The sequence below is a fragment of the Mustelus asterias genome, chromosome 11, assembly GCF_964213995.1.
Source record: "Mustelus asterias chromosome 11, sMusAst1.hap1.1, whole genome shotgun sequence".
Lineage (NCBI taxonomy): Eukaryota > Metazoa > Chordata > Chondrichthyes > Carcharhiniformes > Triakidae > Mustelus > Mustelus asterias.
In genome coordinates this window covers 91,248,607-91,269,380 of record NC_135811.1, presented here as the reverse complement: position 1 = coordinate 91,269,380, position 20,774 = coordinate 91,248,607, and positions in this window count along the sequence as shown.

Sequence of the window (20,774 nt, the reverse complement as noted above, 5' to 3'; positions counted from 1 at the left end):
CTGCATGAAAAATCACCCCTCTGGACCCTTTTGTATCTCTCCCCTCTATCTTAAACCTATGCCCTTTGCTTTTAAACTCCCCTACCTTTGGGAAAAAATGTTAACTACCTGGCTGATCTATGCCCCTCATTATTTTATGGGCCTCTATAAGATCACCCCTAAGTCTCTAATGCTCCAGGGAGAAAATTTCTCAGTCTATCCAACCTCTCCTTATAACTCAAACCATCAAGTCCCAGTAGCATCCTAGTAAATCTTTTCTGCACTCTTTCTGGTTTAATAATATCCTTTCTATAATCGGGTGACCAGAACTGTACACAGTATTCCAAGTATGGCCTTACCAATGTCTTGTACATCTTCAACAAGACATCCCAACTCCTTTATTCAATGTTCTGACCAATGAAACCAAGCATGCCGAATGCCTTCTTCACCACACTGTCCACCTGTGACTCCATTTTCAAGGGCCTATGAACCTGTACCCCTAGATCAGTTCATCTTCGGAAGCAATATTGCTATGTCTCAAATACTCATAAAATCGTGGGAAAACCTTTGGAAAAGCAATCTCTAGAAGCTTTACAAAAAAAAACATCCTGGGATTTTTCCCAGCTGTGTGGCAACAAGTTCACATAATTAGACAGAAAGAGGAAAAATCAAAAACAAGGCAGGGAGGATGCTGAACCTTTATTGTCGGGGTCAATTTTTGAACAGTCAGGAGACAAAGGTGAGAAAGAAAGTGTTTAGCTCATCAAATTTGGTGGAGTTGCAACAGAAGGATTTTTAAAAAGTTTATTTATGAGTGTCACAAGTAGGCTTACATTACTGCAATGAAGTTACTGTGAAAATCCCCTAGTCGCCACACTCTGTCACCTGTTTGGGTACACTGAGGGAGAATTTAGCATGCGCAATGCACCTAACCAGCACATCTTTTGGATTGTGGGAGGAAACTAGAGAACCCGGAGGAAACCCACGCAGACACGGGGAGAACGTGCAGACTCCGCACAGGCAGCGACCCAAGCCGGGAATCGAACCTGGGTCCCTGGCGCTGTGAGGCAGCAGTTCTAATCACTGTGTCACCATGCTGCCCACAAACTTAAATCCTGTCTGGCAGCAGTGGGATCCAGAATTAAAGGAGCTGTAATAGACAGCCTATTCTGAAACTGAGGCGGAACACATACCAGACAGTGCTATTACTCAAAGATAGTGCACTAATGAGGAAATGGAGATCACTTCAAGTTCCTGCAGATAAGAAATGGACTATAGTTCAGCAGGAAGTGAATCCACTTGGATTTCGCAATGATATTTTGAGGGTGGCTCATAAAATCCCCATGGTTGGACATTTGGACGGCACGGTGGCACAGTGATTAGCACTGCTGCCTCACAGTGCCAGGGACCTGGGTTTGATTCCAGTCTTGGGTGACTGTCTGTGTGGAGTTTGCACGTTCTCTCCGTGTCTACGTGGGTTTCTTCCCGGTGCTCCGGTTTCCTCCCACAGTCCAAAGATGTGCGGGTTATGTGGATTGGTCATGCTAAATTATCGCTTTATGCCCAAAGGTGTGTAGGTTAGGTGGATTGGCCCTGGTAAATGCACTGGGTCATGTGGATAGGGCAGAGGGGAGGGCCTGGGTAAGATGTTCTTTCGGAGAGTCGGTGCAGACTCAATGGGCCGAGTGACCTCTTTCTTTACTGCAGGGATCCGATTCTATCTGGGAGTTAGAAACACCCAGGCTGAAATACAAAAACATTTCTTATGGCTCGAACTACATAACAATATGGTTAAATTCTATCTGCACATGTGAAGTGATAGAAAAGCTCAAGCAGTGATTAAACCTTAAGTCCTGTCCAGCATTTGAGGAACCTTTTAACAGGGTCTTGACTGAGTGTGTGGGAGCCCCTCCCTCAAACTAGAAGTGGGAATCCGTATTTCTTGATCATTGTGGATGTGCCCACGAGATTCCCAGAAGCTATGACCTTAAGGAAAATCATAGTAAAGGCAATTGCGGAAGAATTAATCAAATTATGAATCAAATGGAATCTGATCAAGGTTTAAATTTTATAGTCCAGCTGTTTAAGGAAGTAATGAAAGTCTGGGAATAGAGCCATCAGCTTATCTTCCTCATTCTCACCCTTATTTGGAGAGGTGGCCATTAAACTATAAAAACCATGGTTGTGTCTTTCCAGCCTAGCTGGTGAGATCTTCTATTCCCGGTGAAGATGATCTCCCCCACAGCAGGTTACCTGTCAGTGCAAACAATGGCAAACACAAATAGCCAAACTAATAAGCTTCAGGGTCAAGCTCAGAAGCATTTAATATTATCTTTTTAACCATTTTGTAGTCTTCCGTTTGCTCTTCTGACAAATTAGTATATACATTCATGGCTGTACCTGACAGAACACTTCGGAACATTATGGTTCAAACATCTTTTGGCCAATTAAAGTTAAAGTTTATTTATTAGTCATGAAGTAGGCCATTTTCCAAAGCCATACTTTTATTATTATCTCATCAATATTCACCTCATTAAACATATTCATTTATTGGACTGATTGGCACCATTCATAACGTGCCCACAATGCAGAGGCGAACACCCGAATGGACATTCGTTTAAATCCCCCTCTGCACAGCTGAGAGACCTTTAATTCAAAGCCGATGGAAGATCCTTATTCTGCCCAGCAACAGCACGAAGCTGCATTTTAAAACGGCCCTTGGCCAGAAGATCGGGATATCTGCGAGTCAAGACCTGGCAGTGGGATATATGGCACAACTGTACTGTAAATAAAATATTATGGGAATAAAATGGCCAAGGCAGGCAAAGAAACTTAATAAACCAGTATAAAAAGAATAAAAGATTAGATTAAATCCCCCTACACACAGCAGGACAAAATGACATTAACATCTAATCTCGCAAGCATAGAATACAGACACAAAACATCAGAGGTCGATTTAGATAAGGGGACACATCGAGAGGATAATGGGAAACACATTAAAACACCGGGGCAAGAACAGGCAGTCCCATTAACATGGACACACACCATACAGATGCAAATTGACAAAGTCTACCAGGGAACTTCCTGACCGGATAGGATACATATTCTTAGTGTTAATCTGTTCGAATCGAAACTGCCCGCCAAATCTTCAGGGCAGCAATTAAAGAATCCCGCCACTTTTTAGGTATTGTAAAAATGTATGAGCAAATGTTCCGCTCAAATTTGGATTCCTATAAATATCCAGAGCGAATGTGTAACTGTTGAGATCATCGTGGCCAAGCCACTGTTTCTGAGCTGACTACGCGGGTCTCCCTGGGATCCCAGTGATTGTACAATAAAGAAAAACACTTTGAACCTTGCCTTGAGACTCGACCTCCTTGAATGCACTGGTACAAGGGATTTTTCCCTACAACAGTCACAAGTAAGGCTTACATTAATACTGCAATGAAGTTACTGTGAAATTCCCCTAGTCGCCACACTCCGGCGCCTGTTCGGGTCAATGCATCTAACCAGCACGTCTTTCAGAATGTGGGAGGAAACTGGAGCACCCGGAGGAAACCCATGCAGACACGGGGAGAGCATGCAAACTCCACACAGACAGTGACCCAAGCCGGGAATTGAACCTGGGTCCCTGGCGCTGTGAAGCAGCAGTGCTAATCACTGTGCTACCGTGCCGCCCCAAATTAAAATTCATATCTATCTTTTCAAATGAGGTAAAATAAATTTAAACTTCTTGGCTAATTGATGGGGTTGGGAGATTTCACTGGCGGCCAATGGCAAGCTGCCTCTGCTGCCAGAAAGTCCCAGCTCATGGGACTTGCGCTGCTGATATGTCTACCTTCTTCCTCAATCGTGGTTTTCCACCCACTGTGGTTGACAGAGCTCTCAACAGCGTCCAACCATCCCCGTTCAACACTGCTCTCAACCCCAGTCCCCCTTATCCTCACTTTTCACCCACCACTCTCCGCATTCAAAGGATCATCCTCCTCCATTTCCACTAACTCTAGCACGATGCCAGTACTCAACACCTCTTCCCCTCACTCCCCCTGTCAGCATTCCACAGGGACTGCTCTCTCCAGGACACCCTGGTCCACTCCTCCATCACACTCAACCCCTCACCCCCTGCCCACGGCACCTTCCCATGCAATTGTAGAAGGTATAACACCTGCCCCTCTACCTCCTCCCTGCTCACCATCCCAGTTCCTAAACACCCACTTCAGATGAAGCAGCGCTTCACACGCACCTCCTTCAATCTGGTCTATTGCATTCACTGCTCCCAATGCGGTCTACTCTACATCGGAGAGACCAAACGCGGACTGGATGACCACAGTGTTGAACACCTTCGGTCCATCCGCAAACAAGACCCTGACCTTCCTGTCGCTTGCCACTTCAACACCCCACCCTGCTCTCCTGTCCACATGTCAGTCCTTGACCTTTTGCAATGTTCGAGTGAACCCCAACACAAACTGGAGGAACAGCACCTCATCTTCCAATTGGGCACTTTACAGCCTTTTAGACTGAATATTAAGTTCAACAACTTCAGAGGATGAGCTCTCTCCTCCACCTTCACCCCAATTCCATTTATTTTATTTCATTTCATCTCACTCATCCATTTTATCATCCTTTTTCACTTCTATTCTCCATTTCAGCTCTCCTTTCCAAACCCTCCCCCTCCTCCCCCCCGCTGACTTAAGGGCAATTGCCACATTCTTCAGGCAGTCCTTTAACAATCTGTACCTCTGTTCTGCCATTCTCCCATTCACTTAGTGGACACTTTTAGCACCTTCTTAGCCTTCTGTATCCTCAATTACATTCTCTCTGTCCCATTCCACCCCCTCTTCCCTCCTCCCCCATGCCAATAGTGTAAATCTCTGCTGATTCTCTTTGCTCTCAGCTCTGATGAAGGATAATTTAGACTCAAAATGCTTCTATTCTCTCCCCACAAATGCTGTCAGACCTGCTGAGATTTTCCAGCATTTTCTGTTTTTGTCATGAAAGTAAGAATGTTATGCTTCAGCTATACAGGGCATTGGTGAGACCACATCTTGAAAACTGTGTGCAGTATTGGTATCCTTATTTAAGGAAGGATGCAACTGCATTGGAGGCAGTTCAGAGGAGGTTTACCAGGTTGATACCTGGAATGAGTGGATTGTCTTATGAAGAAAGCTTGGACAGACTGGGTTTGTTTCCTCTGGAGTTTAGAAGAGTGAGGTGTAACTTAATTGAAGTAGATAAGATAATGAATGTTCTGAACAAGGTGGATGTTGAAAGGATGGTTCCTCTTGTGGGTGAGGCCAGAGCAAGGGGGCCATTGTTTTTAAATTAAGGATTGCCTTTTCAGGATAGAGATGAGGGGAATTTATTTCTTTGTGGGTTGTGTGACTTTGGAACTCTACCTCAGAAGGTGGTGGAGATGAGATCGTAGAATATTTTAAAAGTGGAGGTAGGTAGACTCCTGTTAGGTTCAGGGAAACAGGTGGCACGGTGGCACTGTGTTTAGCACTGCTGCCTCACAGCACCAGGAACATAGGTTCAATTCCGGCCTTGGGTCACTGGCTGTGTGGAGTTTGCACCTTCTCCCTGTGTCTGCGTGGGTTTCCTTCGGGTGCGCCGGTTTCCTCCTTCAGTCCAAGGATTTGCAGGTTCAGTGAATTAGTGTCCAAAGGTGTGTAGGTCAGGTGGATTATCCATGATAAATGTGCAGGGTTATGGGCATAGGGTGGAGGAGAGGGCCTGGGTGAGATACTCTTTCAGAGAGTCAGTGCAGAATCGATGGGCCGAAGGGCTCCCTTCAGCACTGGTATCGATGGTTCTGTAGAAACAAAGGTTATCGGGGCTAGATGAGCAGATAAACAGGCTCGAGGGGATTGACTGTCCCATCCCTGCTCCCATTCCGTATGTTCACATTTGTCAGGAGGTTTGTGAGTTAGCAGATCTGTACATTTTAAATTTTATTAATCCAAAATAGAATTAACACAGGAACATGAAAGGTTTTGATATTTGGGGAACCTAAGTTTAAAGGAATTTATGAAGACAATGAAGAACGAAGATGAAAGAAAGAAGTATTGATGAGAACAAGTTTTCAACAGGAGGGAGTTGTTGTGGGGGACGTCACACTGGAGGCCGGCTCCTATGTTTCTGCTGTGAACCCTTTTTTTAATTGCAGAAGGCTACTTAGTCTTAGGCCGGGAGAAGACTTTGTTCTTCTAAGCAGTTTGTTTGAATCTGCCTTTGGAAAATCACGTCCGCATGTTTTAGTTCTGGAAGGTTGGACGTTGTACTTCTGTTTGTGGTTAAAGGCAATTATTTCTATTTTGGGTGACATTTCTGGATTTTGCAGTTAAGAATTACCGTTAGGGGCGTTGCCAAAAAGATACCTTCATTGTGGACCTTTGGCTAAATATTTCTGGGGGTTAATTCATAAGGTATTGTCTAACTGTGTATCTTTTATCTTGCGTGTTTAAGTTTTATCTTCTCTTTTAATAAACATTTTAATTCTTTGAAGTTAAAAAGATAGCATCGGAGTTGTGTGCTTTTAAGTTCAGTAGCTATCCCTCTACACTCCTACAATACAAACAAAAACAATTCTGATCCGTCAAGACAAATTTCAATTTCAGCATTAATATCAGCTTTGGTCGTAACAGTAGCTGAAAAGATTAATAATCACACAAGTTTAAAAATCACGTGAACTGCTATGAGAAAACACTGAGGTCTTTATAAAAGTCAGCACAGATAAGCGTCAAGGCCTTTAGTCTGAGAGAATTTATGAAATCAGACACTTGAACATGGGAATAGGGAGTGATAGCCACAAACACAGACACAAATTGGGACATCAATGATAACTTGTAACAATGATGAATTAGGTCAGTAAGCATGATTAAGCCTCCACACTGATTGGATATTGTAATTAATGGTGCAATGATTGTGATTGATTTTAATTTCTGTATCTTATGCATGATGTAAACTTAATCAATAGCTGCGAATGGATAGGGATAACTCCTATATCTTAATTGGTTTATGTTAATTTCTTGCAATCGAATTTGAAATAATAACTGCTTGTGTATTCCTGAATTCTGTGCTCTGGCTGGCCTTGATGGCCTTTCAGAGTGCTATAGTTAGAAAATAAATCATTTTGAACAACTCTGTGACTTTGTCTAGCTACTTCATGTGAACAGAAGCAATAAATACACTAACAGGCAGAACAACAAAGAAGTTGACTCTTGAGGTGTTCAGAAATTATGATCAGATAACACCAATGAACACTTTACTACCAGCCAAATCAGTTCCAAGTAGGAAATCTATCTTTGCCCTTGGCAGATCAGGGGCAATTCTTGCTGTCACTAGGCCTGAGACTAGAATACACTGCAAGTGAACCTGATGGAGGGAGATGTACGTGTGTATCTTTCTCACATCCACAGATCAGTGCCTTGGCTTTGAGGGAGGATCCATGGAATAGGCTGATGTTTCCCTCCAATGATAAGGGTTGAGTGACCCCTGTATCCTGGAGCAGTACAATGGACTTGTTCACATCCTGAGACAGGTATGGGGACAATGTTCCTGACAGGACAGAATTTGAAAGCTCTCTGTGAGTTTGTCAGGCTTGTCCACTCAGAGGGTCATTCTCTCAGGAAGTCTGGTTTCCATCGTGATGGTCCCTTCTGGCTTTGCTGCACTACCTACAGCAGCATCCTTCTGAGGATTGATATTATGGGGGCCTATAGTACCCATAGTCTTCCCTTCCAACCCCCAGCATCCAGGTCCAGAATGTCCTATTTTGTTATAATGAGAACGCACCCATATCTCCGGTTGCTCTCTTTTCAAGTTTGAGGAGGGCTTCTTGCCCACATATCTCCACCTTCCTTTCCCAATGGTATCTCCGATCCTGTCTGTTTCACCCTCATCTTTCCAAAGGGTTTGGGGGTGGTGGTTGAGGTGTTGGGTGGTTTAGACAGGGTATATCTGTGTTTCCAGGTCTATGGGTGAAGTCAGAACTGTCTGCTGTGACGGCTGCATCTCTGGCTATGAGGATTCTCTGCTCTTCCAATTACATTCCTGTGTTGGAGGGCAAGCAGTTTTCAAATTTCTTCAGCAATATCACGCATACAATTCCTGGTAGGTGTGCTGCATTTTTAAAGAGTGGAACCATCGATCAAACGCAATTTACTTCAGGCATTCAACTGGGATTACAATAGATAGGTGCTGGCACAGACACAATGGGCCAAAGGGCCTCTTTTCATGCTGTAATACTCTATGTAGGTCTTATGAGTGTTCTGGATTTGCTGATGGTGTTTCCAGGGCTAATTCATAGGCAATAAGGATGGCAGTCTTGATCTGATCATAATTTGTGAACACATCTGGAGTCAACTTGGGCTCTCCCTGATAGCTGTGCCCTTGAATTAAAAGATCCAAATATCTTTTTCTGATTGCCATTTTATCTATTCTGCTGCTTTCTTCAAATTTGGGAGCAAATCTTAAAGGTTGGTTCTGTGGTAGGGAAGTTTGGACTATTGCCAGGTAGTGAGAGGTTTTCCACAGCAGATTCCAACTGCCTAACATCTCTCTCCTTTTAAGCTGCTGGCTCCATTTCTAATCTTCAGACCTGGAATCCTTCACTCCCACTTTCTCTCCTTTCCTTTCCTGAGTATATCTTTTTCTCTCTCTTGTGATTCGCTTTCTTTGTCTCCTCGCCTCCCCATTTCCCTTTCTCCCTCTCTCTTTCTCTCTCCTAAAACTCCAATTGCATTCTGAACTTTTCCAGCTTGAATTTGGGGAAAGGGTTCGGAGTCAGGGTTGACCTTCTCATTTAACTATTCTAGTTGATAAGTGGGGTCCAAATTGAAATGACTATAATCAATCAATTGAGGTTGGCCTGTTAGAATATGAACTCCCTGATTAAAGGTCAAATTGATGGGCCAATAAGGGAGCCTCTTGCTTTGTATTTAACTAGGAGTATCAGTTCCTCTGGGACTCCTAGTGTAGGCTGCTAACTGAAAGCACTCTGTATGCTGTTGTCAGACTTGTAAATAAAGGGATTTTGGTGAAGGGACTTCTGCTTTTGAAGACTTATTACACAAATATTCTACTCGAGCAGATGTGATGAATGGTGTGCTGCAGGAATCAGCACTGGTCCTCAATTATTTACAATTGATGTGAAAAATTTGGAAGATGGAATCTATAGGGATCTATCCACACAGTCCGAAAGACTGGCTAGGTGTATTGGCCATGCTAAATTCTCCCTAAGTGTGCCCGAACAGGCACTGGAGTGTGGCGACTAGGGGATTTTCACAGTAACTTCATTGCAGTATTAATGTACGTCTACTTGTGACACTAATAAATAAACTTTAAGCAAAGTTGCTAAATCTGTTGATAGATCAGAAAGCAAGTTGCGAAGCGGACATAAGAAGGCTACAAAAGGATTTGGATATGTTAGGCAAATGGGAAAAGATCTAGCAAATAGAGCGAAATATGGTAAAATGTGAGGTAGCTCAGTTTGTTAGGATGAAAAATGTATATTATGTTACTATTTATTAGTATTTTTTCAAGGCAGTGATAGATTCTTGGTAAGCAAGAGGGTGAAACATCATTAGGATAGGTAGGAATGTGAAGTTGAAATTAGACCAGTCATTGTGACGCTACTGTGCCTTTAAGGAATGTATTTTAAGCCTGTTCTCAGTAGTTAAAAGGAGGCACCGAGCTGTCTGCCTTTTATTGCTGTTGGAGACATATAATAGGCTTTTTGTTCATTTTTAATTTGGGCCTAATGCACTGTCCTGGAGTTTATGACCTTTTTGAATTGTTGCGACTGCTCGGCAGGTCAGGTGCTTTGGACGGTTTTTTCTCTTTCATAGGGAAATCCAGAGTTACTTTTAGATTTTAGTTAGAAGCTGTTGGACTCCAGACTGCAAAGAGTGTTTTGTCTCTCTTGCTGGTATTGGAAATTCTAACTAGCTGGCTAGTTGGAAGCAGTCTTTCTTGCCTCTCTGGAGTGAAAATTATGCTGTCAGCGGTTTGCTGGCTGAACGCGAGAGGCAAGCAGTGGCTCTATCTTTACCTCGAGGTGTGCTGGGAGCTACAGAATGGGGAAGTCAGAGGTTCAATTCTTCATTCAAAGGACTAATTCGCAGCAGGTGTTGCAAAGCTGCAAGATCCAGCATTACATGAACATTCTTATTTTCTATGCTAAATCTGGATGGGTGTGTGTTTGTAAGAATGTTTGCTGGAACAGTAGAGTGGCACACTGGCACAGTGGTTAGTACCATTGCCTCACAGTGCCAGGGACCCGGGTTTGATTCCCGGCTTGGGTCATTGCCTGTGCGGAGTCTGCACATTCTCCCCACGTGTGCATGGGTGGGAAAATTCCACCCATTGCCTTTTCCTGCAATGTGGACATTGTGACCTGTTTACATTCAAAACTGTTCTTTATCGTGAAAGATTATTCGGGTAATAGAGTTCGAAAATCTTTTCTCTTTTGGAGTCAGGCATAAGTGAGGATATGGCGGGGTGGTGATTTTCCCCTCCCATTTTCGGGGATGGGTCGGATCGTTGACAATCGGAAAATCCCATGAGAGTCCTAAAACGCATTTAACATCAGTGGGATTTTCTGTTGTGATTGTTAACAACTCCAGCCAATGACATAACAAATATCCTGATATTAAATATCGGGAACATGAAGTATGATTATCAAACCTTTATGCCTGATAGTCCCTGTTAAATTCCGTATTCACACCGGCGTGAATCACAACAGGACCCCATTCCCAGGACTCTTGGCGAGAAAAACCTCCCAGAGGCACAAAGATGAGTACAACTCTTGGAAGGGGAGGGGGTTGGTGTCATGCCTGGACAGTACCTGGCACTACCACATGGTACTGCCCCAGCTCTACTTAAGCACCGCCCCTTGGCACTGTGCGGGCATTGCTGGGGTCAGTGGTGATGTTCTTGGGAGAGCGTTGTGTGGGTGGGTGTTCTGTGGGAGGGTGTGTTTTGTGAGGGAGGGTAATACTCTGTAGGGGGTTGTTCTGGGGTGAAGGATTCTGTGTTGGGGATTGGGTTTTGCGTCCATGGGGAAGAGGCTCTGTGATAGGTGGGGGGGTGGTCTGTGGTGGAGGAGGGCTCTGTGGGTGGGGAACAATGAGAGGTGGGGGGGTTGCGTGAGGGCGGGGTTCTATATTTAATTTCTAAAATCAGGATGCCCTTTCAAAAAGGCACCCGGATCCTTTAAAGCCCTAAGTTGCTGGCAGGGCAGGCTCTGATGTTGTGGGACCCACCTCTTAGCTTTATTTTGACTAAGAGCCTAACAGCATGGCGGAGAAAGGTGCCCTTGGGGCCAACAGCTTCCACCCTGTTATTCACACCCGCTGTGCCACTCTGCAAAAAAATCATAAAATTTCACCCATTGATTTCAGAACTCGGTGTTTCTCCCAAGCTGATTATGTATTAGAAATCATAGAAATCATAGAAATCATAGAAACCCTACAGTACAGAAAGAGGCCATTCGGCCCATTGAGTCTGCACCAACCACAATCCCACCCAGGCCCTACCCCCATATTTTACCCGCTAATCCCTCTAATCTATGCATCCCAGGACACTAAGGGGCAATTTTAGCATGGTCAATCAACCTAACCCGCACATCTTTGGACTGTGGGAGGAAACCGGAGCACCCGGAGGAAACCCACGCAGACACGGGGAGAATGTGCAAACTCCACACAGACAGTGACCCAAGCCGGGAATCAAACCCAGGTCCCTGGAGCTGTGAAGCAGCAGCGCTATCTACTGTGCTACCGTGCCAGCCGTCTAAAGGGTCTTTGCTTTCTATTTTGTGGTTCGCCCTCAGTTTGCTAATAACAATCAAACTGCTCTTGGTTATTTGTTGGGCAGTTCCGTGTCTTTCACAACATTAATGCAAATTCTTTAAACTGTAGGGCAGGGCTTCTCTCATCAGGCTTAACTCTTGCTTGTTCACCTTTGTAACCTGTGAATGTTCCTACTTGAACCCAGGCACATTTATCAATCTGATTGCCAGGCAATTGGTGACTAATGAGTTGATTTTTTTTTGCTTCCCGTAGGGGCTCCCGTTTAAAATAAAATCATAGAAATCCCTACAGTGCAGAAGGAGCCGATTTGGTCCATCGAACCTGCACTGACAACAATCCCATCCAAGCCCTCTCCCCATGACCCCATGCATTTATCATGTTAGTCCCCCTGACACCAAGGGGCAATTTACCCTGGCCAATCAACCTAACCCGCACATCTTTGGACTGTGGGAGGAAACCGGAGCACCCGGAGGAAACCCACGCAGACACAGAGAGAACATGCAAACTCCACACAGACAGTGACGCGAGGCTGGGAATTGAACCCGGGTCCCTGGCACTGTGAGGCAGCAGTTCTAACCATTGTGCCACCATGCCACCCAAAGCATCCACCAAGGGTGCAAGCACACCTGGGGTGCTCCAGTTACTGCTGTACTGCTTCATTAGTTGGTTCTGAAACATGAAGTTGATTTCCTCCCAAACCTGGGCCAGCTTTTCTGGGCCCAGGTGATAAGGATGTTGCCTTATGGGAAGGGTCTCTGCCACATTCACAGCAAGTGGAACCACGGTGTGGCAGCCTGGCTTGTCTCTTCAGAGGCTTTTAAATGCACTGAGCAGCCCTGTCAGGTCTCCTCGCTATTTTATATTTAGGTCTGTGTTTATGGAATCCAACTTTGCTATAGTTTTTATGTTTGTTAGTTGGATAATAGGAGGTACAAGGTGGGTCTCACCCATGTCTCCCTGCATCCCTTATTGTTCCTCTCTTCCTCTTTTGTTTTGGGAATGTGTTTTCCCATAAGTTGTTTCAAACCCTTTGGACGACTACTGCCCTCGGCTGAATGTTCAGCTGCTAGCGTACTCTCCTGTTGCTTTTCAACTAAGTTGGTAACTAAGGAGGTAACTAAGTGTGTTGATGAAGGTAGGGCAGTTGATGTCATATACATGGATTTTAGTAAGGCGTTTGATAAGGTCCCCCATGGTCGGCTTATGATGAAAGTGAGGAGGTGTGGGATAGAGGGAAAGTTGGCCGATTGGATAGGTAACTGGCTGTCTGATCGAAGACAGAGGGTGGTGGTCGATGGAAAATTTTCGGATTGGAGGCAGGTTGCTAGCGGAGTGCCGCAGGGATCAGTGCTTGGTCCTCTACTCTTTGTGATTTTTATTAATGACTTAGAGGAGGGGGCTGAAGGGTGGATCAGTAAATTTGCTGATGACACCAAGATTGGTGGAGTAGTGGATGAGGTGGAGGGCTGTTGTAGGCTGCAAAGAGACATAGATAGGATGCAAAGCTGGGCTGAAAAATGGCAAATGGAGTTTAACCCTGATAAATGTGAGGTGATTCATTTTGGTAGGACTAATTTAAATGTGGATTACAGGGTCAAAGGTAGGGTTCTGAAGACTGTGGAGGAACAGAGAGATCTTGGGGTTCATATCCACAGATCTCTAAAGGTTGCCACTCAAGTGGATAGAGCTGTGAAGAAGGCCTATAGTGTGTTAGCTTTTATTAACAGGGGGTTGGAGTTTAAGAGCCGTGGGGTTATGCTGCAACTGTACAGGAGCTTGGTGAGACCACATTTGGAATATTGTGTGCAGTTCTGGTCACCTCACTATAAGAAGGATGTGGAAGTGCTGGAAAGAGTGCAGAGGAGATTTACCAGGATGCTGCCTGGTTTGGAGGGTAGGTCTTATGAGGAAAGGTTGAGGGAGCTAGTGCTGTTCTCTCTGGAGCGGAGGAGGCTGAGGGGAGACTTAATAGAGGTTTATAAAATGATGAAGGGGATAGTTGGAGTGAACGTTCAAAGACTATTTCCTCGGGTGGATGGAGCTATTACAAGGGGGCATAACTATAGGGTTCGTGGTGGGAGATACAGGAAGGATATCAGAGGTAGGTTCTTTACACAGAGAGTGGTTGGGGTGTGGAATGGACTGCCTGCAGTGATAGTGGAGTCAGACACTTTAGGAACATTTAAGCGGTTATTGGATAGGCACATGGAGCACACCAGGATGATAGGGAGTGGGATAGCTTGATCTTGGTTTCAGATAAAGCTCGGCACAACATCGTGGGCCAAAGGGCCTGTTCTGTGCTGTACTGTTCTATGTTCTATGTTCTAAGTGAAGCATCATTCTCACTCTTGGACAATTTGGGGACTTCCATGGTCCCAATTTAAATCTGCTATGACGATATCTGCTAAACAGATCATTGGCTCATTAAGTCACTCTTTTGGCTTCGGCTAACTTGTTCCATGTCCGCTGAAACACTTTTGGCCCCCAAGTGAATGTTCAGCTCCTGTTGTCCTCCATTGTGGCTCTTCAGCTGAGTGAGGCGTCTCACTCACTAACTGTTTTTTCTGTTTGGGAACCCCTTTTTCCTCATCTAAATTTAGAAACAAGCCATACTGCAGGCATTTCAGTTCTGATTTCAGTATTAATTTCTTTTCGTGCCTTATCCACCTGAAACTGACAAGTACTCCGAAGCTTAATCGCCCAGCAATGCTAGCTGCCCCCTGTCAAGTGCTACTGGACTGTGGCTCCCTCAGATATACCAGCCATCCCTCACTCAGGTGTCACAAAACTCTTTCACAAATGTTAGCAGGTCATTTTCCCCAAGCACTCTGATGAACGCAAGAAGCTGCAAAGGGTTGTGGACATAGCCCAGTCTATCATGCAAACCAGCCTCCCATCCTGTCTACACGTCCCGCTACCTCAGAAAAGGAGCCAGCATAATTAAGGACCCCCCACACCCCGGACATTCTCTCTTCCACCTTCTTCGGCCGGGAAAAAGATACAAAAGTCTGAGGTCACGTACCAACTGACTCAAGAACAGCTTCTTCCCTGCTGTCGTCAGACGTTTGAATCGATCTATCTTATATTAAGTTGATTAGGATTCTCTACATCCTAGCTGTGACTATAACAGTATATTCTGCACTCTCTCCTTTCCTTCTCCTCTATGAACAGTATGCATTGTCTGTATAGGGCAAGAAACAATACTTTTCACTGTATACCAATACATGTGACAATAATAAATCAAGTCAAATCAAATCAAATCAAGTCAAATCAAGTCAAATCAAATCAAATCAAATGGTCTGTAACATTTTGCTGTAATACTGTCGGCTCAAACATACGATCAAGCTCAGGCAATTCATTTCCTCTTAGCCAGCTATCTGCTGCTACACAGCCCATCCCGTGCACAGACACCCTGGCCTCTCTCTCTCACCAGTTACAGAAAATTTGTACACAGACTGTCCCCCAATTGATCAGGGTACTGTTCATTGTGCAACGTTTCAATACAATTAAGACACAGAAACTAAACAAAATCAGACAATTATTGCTGACTGTAAAATTAATAGCAGTGTAAATGTACAAGGTCTGTTAGATGCAAGATCCCATTCCACCAGTTTCATCTTCCAAACTAAGCCTAAGTTCTTACAACACCCAATCTCTTTGTTAGTCTTGTTAGAAAAAGTTATGCTAAGCAACAGACTTGAAAAAGGTTAAATAAAACAAGAATTGTTGTATTTATGTAACTTTGCTTTTTTACAGAATCATATTTTGAGGCATAATTGAATAAATACTAAAGCTAATTATATGATCCCAACATTTTTGCTGCTCTTGCCTTTGCCGCACACAATATTTCTTTGGGAGAATAATTTCACAGGGAAATTAAGAATATCCTCTTCACACACTGACGGTGATGGCAATAAGCATTGACTTTGAAATTTGTGGTCACATGGCCATTATGGTTGCACAATATATAACATCATTTCTTGCAATCGAGACTTAAGTGAATGTTGGTGACTTTAAGAAGTGTTAATGATTTACAGTGGGAGCACAGACTGGTTCCAATAGGACAGCTGGCAATTACACCCGACAAGGAAGCAAATTGTTCTCAAGCTTAGGTTGATGTACTTTTAGTGTCCTTCAAGCAATTAATCATCATTGATGCTTTTAAAATAGGATTACCTAGTCATATATTTCAAAATTTAATTGCTGTAATAATTGTAACCATCACTTCATGTTGGAAAGATATTATCTGATATTTTGAGTATTGCTTCATCATCAGTTCTGGGTTGGTTCAGATGGTCATTCTAAAAGTATTGATACATTGATTTTCCAATGGTGTTCCATTGCAGTTGCGCTTTTCAGATATGGAAGGTGAGAGATGCAATGGAGGTATGCTTACACCAAGGGCAGGCATCTCACTATTACCCTGTAGACAAACACATCTGCATGGGAGTCACTGATGCTTTGGAAAAAGTTCATTGGATAGGAAGTGCAAGAAACAAAAACTCTTACATTTATATAGCATGTTTCATTACTTTTTTTATTCATTCATGGGATGTAGGCATTGATGGCTGGTCAGCATTTATTGCCCATCCTTAGTTGCCCTTGCGAAGGTGGTGGTGAGCTTCCTTCTTGAAATGCTGCAGTCCATGTGCTGTGGTTTGACCCACAATTCCATTAGGGAGGAAGTTCCAGGATTTTGACCCAAGACAAATGTGTTTGCATGTATGAAGGTTTTTTAACTTCAGTTCAAACTGCGCATGTATTGTGCTTAGACAGTTTATGGCTTGAAAAGTTATCAAAAGCCTGGAGAAGGTTTGAGATGTTGCTTAGTAACCAAGGGCCAAGGTTCAGAAGGAGTTTTGAATTTAGTTTAGTTGAACCCTGGCAGTTGGAGCTTAGCAGTGAGAGAGGAAGTAGCTCTTACAACCCTGCTCAAAACAGAAAAGACATACCATGGAGTAATGGGCAAGGAGCAAGTCCAGAAGCTAAAGGACAGTTAGTTCTAGAAACCAGAGAAGGAAGAAAAGTTTCCGGGGAGATTGAAGTAAAAAGGAAAAAAGAGGAACAACCATTGGAACAGGGTATTTTTCATTAAAGACACAACTGAGAAGAGCAGAAATGATGAGGTAGCTAGAGAAAAGCCAGATATCTGAAGCAATCATAAGGTTTAGTGTCCGTATTTTCCAGTATTTGAATCAATAGTATTCTGTTGGGGACTGAGTACCTGAGAGACTGTCTGAAAGTTTGAAAGCTCCTGGCTATTCAAAAAAAGGAATACTGAAAGGAGAGTTGGAAAAACTGGAGACGGATCATTGCTAAAACAGCTGAGGGAAAGCATTGTTTGAAAGGAGTTAACAAAGCATGTCTTCATGAAAGTGAAGGTTGGAAACACTTGTGTGACAATCACTTGGGGGTTTTGAAGAGAAATCATCAGGAGTTCAATTGGATGACCTCTACCACTTGGTTCCAAATTGGGGTGCGTTTGACTACAGATGGCCTGTTGGTTTGCAAGGACTGCATATTTTACTGAAAACCTTATAACAAAAGTTACATTTTGTTACCTGTGCTAGTCTTAAAATCTGTGTATATTTGTGAAGATAAGTGGGAGCAAAGGAGTATTATACTAAAATCAAACTTTTCATGTTTAATAAATGCTTTATTTTGTTGTTAAAAGCTAATTGGCAGTCCTCTGACTATTTCTCCAAGTTTTCTAACAAAAAATGTCCTTTGAACCAGTGTTCCATTCTGGGGGGAGGTGGTGGGGGAGGGGGTTGGTGGGGGGGGTGTGGGTGTGGGGGGTCGGTGGGGGGGGTGTGGGTGTGGGGGGTGTGTGTGGGGGGGGTGTGTGTGGGGGGGGTGTGTGTGTGTGGGGGGGGTGTGGGGATGTGTGTGTGTGGGGGGGGTGTGTGTGTGTGGGGGGGGGTGTGGGGATGTGTGTGTGTGGGGGTGTGTGTGTGTGGGGGTGTGTGGGTGTGTGTGTGTGGGGGTGTGTGTGTGTGGGGGTGTGTGTGTGTGGGGGTGTGCGTGTGGGGGTGTGTGTGTGGGGGTGTGTGTGGGGGGGGTGTGAGGGGGGGTGTGCGGGGGGTGGGGGGGGTTGGGGATGTGGGGAGGGGGGGTGGGGAATGGTATTTTATATTTTAGAGTTATTGTGGAGAGCTTAGGAGTTGGCTGTGTGAGGAAGTTATCCTGATAGAAACAGCTCTCATCTAGGAAAAGGTACTGCTTAAATCAGCCATTCAGTCAAACCCACCCGAAAAGTCCTGTGTTGCGAAAATCAGTCTTATTTCTGAAGGCTTTCTGCACGGTGGCACAGTGGTTAGCACTGCTGCCTCACAGTGCCAGGTGGCCCGGGTTCAATTCTGATTGGTTGTGTGGAGTGTGCATTTCCGCTAGTTCTCTGGTTTCCTCCCGCAGTCCAAAGGTATGCAAGTTTGATGGATTGGCTGTGCTAAATTGCCCCTTAATGCCCCAAGATGAGTAGGTTATATGGATTAGCCATGGTAAATATAAGAGGTTACAGGAATAGGGTGGGAAGAGGGCTAAAACACTCTGTCAGAGAGTCTGCAAACTTGATAGGTCGAATGACTTCTCCTGCACTGTTGGGTTTCTATGATTTCCACATCAGAGTGGAAATGAGTTTGAGAGGCTGTGCAGCATCCCATTATTACATTGATAGCAACTTTACCTCTGGTAATATTACTAGTTAAACATCCGTAAGGGAGTGTCACCTGGAAAGTGCTTACTTGTACATCTGACCAAGTAGGGAGTCTTTTGGGGGAATGTTTGTAAGACTAATTTTACCAGTGTAACTGCAATCTTGTGCACTGAAGTTTTCTTTTCTTCTTGTTAATAAACCTTTTAATTTAAAATTTTAAAATCCCAAAGTGGATTTCTTGCTAAAATCAATATTTTTCTTCTCATTTACACAATACCAAAAAAAAGTGAGTCAAGTTTCCCTCTGGGATTTGTGATCCATCCAATCCAATTTTCTTCCTGGGACAGGTTGTTAAAGGCTTATAATTTGTGGGGCGTCACTCCATATCAAGTATGGCTGACCAGGAGTCTCTCCCGCTCTTCACGACTGCCATTGGCATGTTGAAAGGATTTTGAAGGTTCATACTTGTGATAACCCCATGATCTGTATGGAAAATTACTAATTTACCTCCCAGTGGGGTTCATTGAACATGAGCTCCCTGGGGACTGGTAATTAGCCCACCAGCTTGTATATCAAGCCCTATATAAAGCAAGACCCTGAGAGCGTCCAATAGCCTTTTAGTTCTGTTTGGGACCTGTTGTATTCACGACAGGCTTGTGGTAATTGTTTATTTTCATTCGTGCAATAAAAACATGGTTCCTTCACAGTCGACTCTTGGAATTGTTATAACACTCAACCTGTTTTGACTGCGTTATGAATGCACTTTCCTTGGCCATCAAGTCCTGGGGTGGGACTCGAACACACATCGTCTGGCTCAGAGGCATGGGTGCTACCATTGTGCCCCAAAGCCTTTTGGAGTTTGATATGCTCAGCAAATCACACTTGCCATGGCCATAACACGTTTGAACAGTTAAGATGCCACTCTGATGTTATAGTTTGTAACAAAAGCTAATCCAAACTCACTCTGAAGTAGCAACAGGTAATTTCATTAGAAGAAAATGCCTCAAATTAACCTACAATTGAAACATAAATAATTAATAATCAGCAGTCAATAGAGTCAGATTCTGGTTACTTCTATATTTCTTAACATATACATATGTTATTACTGTCACAAGTAGGCTTATATTAACACTGCAATGAAGTTACTGTGAAAATCCTCTAGTCGGCACACTCCGGCGCCTGTTCAGGTACATTGAGGTACACTTAGCATGGCCAATTCATCCAACTAGCATGTCTTTTGGACTGTGGGAGGAAACCGTAGCAATTGGAGGAAACCCACGCATACACTGCACAGACAGCGACCCAAGCCGAGAATCGAACCTGGGTCCCTAGCGCAGTGAGGCAGCAGTGTTAACCACTGTGCCACCGTGCCACCCAATATTCCTGCGTTAGGTTTTGAGATATGAAAGAATTAAAAATGCTGTCATATGAGGAAATTCTGAACTCCATGGGATCCACCTCATCAGGAACATACCGACCTTGATTGCTGAGATTCAGATGTACTGCATGGGACTTCTGTAAAGACACTGAGCTAAGGAACACAGTTTAAAACAAACATTGTTTTAGGTGTAAAGGCAATGCTTACAATTAGCTAGAACCAATGAAGTTGATGCTTACAATCACTGACATTGTTATCACCAATTAACTATTTTCAACAACTTGGCTCAGGTGGATTAGGATATAAAAAAGGGTTGCAGGGACAGTTTTTGTATGTGCTAAGTGAGGAGAAACTGGTTTAGATCTTCAGGAACATTTAAGAGTTGCCCTGTCAGTACAGAGATAATGGCTGGGATTCTCCAGCCGTTCTCTGGTGATGGGATTCACTGGTCCCGCCGACATCATACCCCTGCCCGCGGGCTTCCCGGTGGTGTGGCTTCAATGGGAAACCCAATTGACAGCAGTGGAACCAGAGAATCCTGCCGCCAGTAAATGGTGCGTCACTTCCCTCTGCCTAGACGCATGCAGTTGGGAGGTCGGAGAATCCTGCCCAGTGGCTGGAATTCTACGGCTGTTCATGAATTCGACGCTCAGCCAAATCTCCGTTCACTGCAGCGGGACAGGAGAATCCTGGCTGCGGGAGAGGTCAGAGAATCCAGCCCAGTATTTTCAGGACTGGAACTGGGCAGTTGAGCACTTCCTTGTCAGAGTGGACCCCAAAGAAGGTGTAGTGCACCTTGGAGAAAATTGAGAGTTTCCCTGTTTGTGTGAGAGTCACGGTCATTGATTTCTTCTTTGGGATTGATCACCTATTTGAAAGTGTCAAGTTGTAAGTCAGAATTCTTCAGCCATTCACGCCCCACTGCCAGTGCGGATAGAGGATTTGGCGCTCA